The sequence below is a fragment of the Rhagoletis pomonella genome, unplaced genomic scaffold (genome assembly GCF_013731165.1).
Source record: "Rhagoletis pomonella isolate Grant_MI unplaced genomic scaffold, Rhpom_1.0 Rhpom_scaffold_03806, whole genome shotgun sequence".
NCBI lineage: Eukaryota > Metazoa > Arthropoda > Insecta > Diptera > Tephritidae > Rhagoletis > Rhagoletis pomonella.
Window position 1 is genome coordinate 13,336 of NW_023462358.1, and position 1,929 is coordinate 15,264.

General features: G+C 33.2%; 1 long non-coding RNA gene across 1 annotated transcript; it reads right to left on the reverse strand.

The window, feature by feature from the left end:
* Window positions 1-212: 212 nt before the first annotated feature.
* On the reverse strand, window positions 213-871 carry LOC118754378. Its single transcript, XR_004994889.1, has 4 exons — window positions 813-871; window positions 691-752; window positions 471-598; window positions 213-414 (listed from the first exon to the last, which is right to left on the reverse strand). It is a non-coding gene; the product is annotated as an uncharacterized LOC118754378 (long non-coding RNA).
* Between the last annotated feature and the right edge of the window lie 1,058 nt (window positions 872-1,929).

Sequence of the window (1,929 nt, forward strand, 5' to 3'; positions counted from 1 at the left end):
ATTAATTGTGTATACATATCTAAGTCAATATATGTGATATACATGTACATACATCTACATACATATCGTCGTTTAAAGTAAAAAACCATGTATCAATAAATTGCAAAACCGCGTATAGAGATAATGCAAACCCACGTATGCGAGGTTGCATAAATTAATTTCTAGAGAGTAAAAACATTCATATTTCAAAATGGTTATCTTTTTGTAAAAAGCAATCGCATTTTTGGCTAGTATATTTCAGGAAGAATGGATAAGGATTGATCCAAAAACGTGTGTGAGCGAATCCAATTTTTAGCAGCAAATGTCAGTTACGCGGTTTTGTACTTTAAGCGACGATATGTATGTTAACAGGAACGCAGCAATCTAATACACGGGTGGAGCAGGAACGCAGCACAGCAGAAGCATACAAAAAATCTGCAAATAAATGTTTTTTTAGGTTTTTAACAAACGAGAACCTGGTTTCAACTTACTTCAACGTGTCTAAATCACAACGCACACACTAATGCAAAGGCGCAACAGGAACGCAACACTATAAAATACGGGCGGAGCAATATACAGGCGGAGCAGGAACGCAGCACAGCAGAATCGTCCGAAAAATCTGCGAATAAATGGTTCATTAGGTTTTGAAATAACAAAGAGCTCAAATGGAATGGTTCATCAATAAAGTCAAAATAATATGTTGTAACTTACGTGTATTAGCTCTTAATCACAATACCAGCACAGGTCGGTCAGCGAAACACTAAGGAAATGACCTAATAAATGCAAAATTATAATTTATTTGTAAAATAATTCGGTTTTATTACAATACTTACCAAATTTCACGCAATTGGAAAACAAATGTCAGCGAATAAGAACAAAACGAACAACGAAAATTGAATCAATGTAGCTTGTTCAGAATTTTTTTCTAATATTTTGGGAAATGTTCAGTGAAAATAGCAAAGAAACAACACAGTTTCTCCTAAGGTAGTTCAAGATGGCGGATTAGAGCGAGAAGTTGCCAACGTATAACACCTTTCATTATTGCATCATGAAGTGAAACTACCTTCTAAAAATTATTGTATCATGCAAACAAACAATCAAAATTTTGAAAAGAATGTCGAGTGAATGCAGATCCTACTGATTCAATCATTTTACAGCTCTGCCCGGCACCTACTAACAAATAGCGGCACACTCCTGTGCACGCTCAGCCACTGCCGACTACGCATGCGTGCTTTCAAATGTTTAGCTTGAACAAATAAAATACAATTATTGCTTTCAAATGGCATCATCTTTTTCGAACGTTTTACGGATACGAAAATTGATGATAATGGTAGAAGGTTTTCTATGCGTTTTCGGATACGGAAAATTTAACTAAAGTGCACTGTCGGAAAAATTTACGTTTCTTTGTTACTTGGGTAATTTCCAAACAAAACGTTCATAGAAAGTATTACTTATATATTTGTTTAAGATTGGTAAATTTATCCTCTGAAACCATTTATCGACGTGAAAATTTTTGCGGAATACGAAACTGCTTTCAGGCTCTTCAAAAATATTTTTTTTTTTTATTAATTGAATTTTTGTAAAATATTTTCCAGAATGTTACTGTTTTAAAAGTAAGTTAAAGGATTAAATAAGATTAGAAACTATTAGAAAAAAGTATACTAACATTGAATGCATGCTTTTTAAACATTCGCATATCATTGCATTTTTCATGGTTTCATGTAATGGGTTTTCTTGGAATCCAGGCTTTTTATTTAACCTTTCTTCGGCAGCAATTTCCCATATATGACATTTGAACACTTTTGGAGATTTTTACAATTTTAAATAAAAAAATCCTTTTTCGCCAAAAATGACATTGTGGCAATATTTCACTTTTTTTCTAAGAGTCTGATTTAACGAAAACATATGAACAAGGGAAAGAAAAAAGTGACATTCAGGAAATTTCGGGGG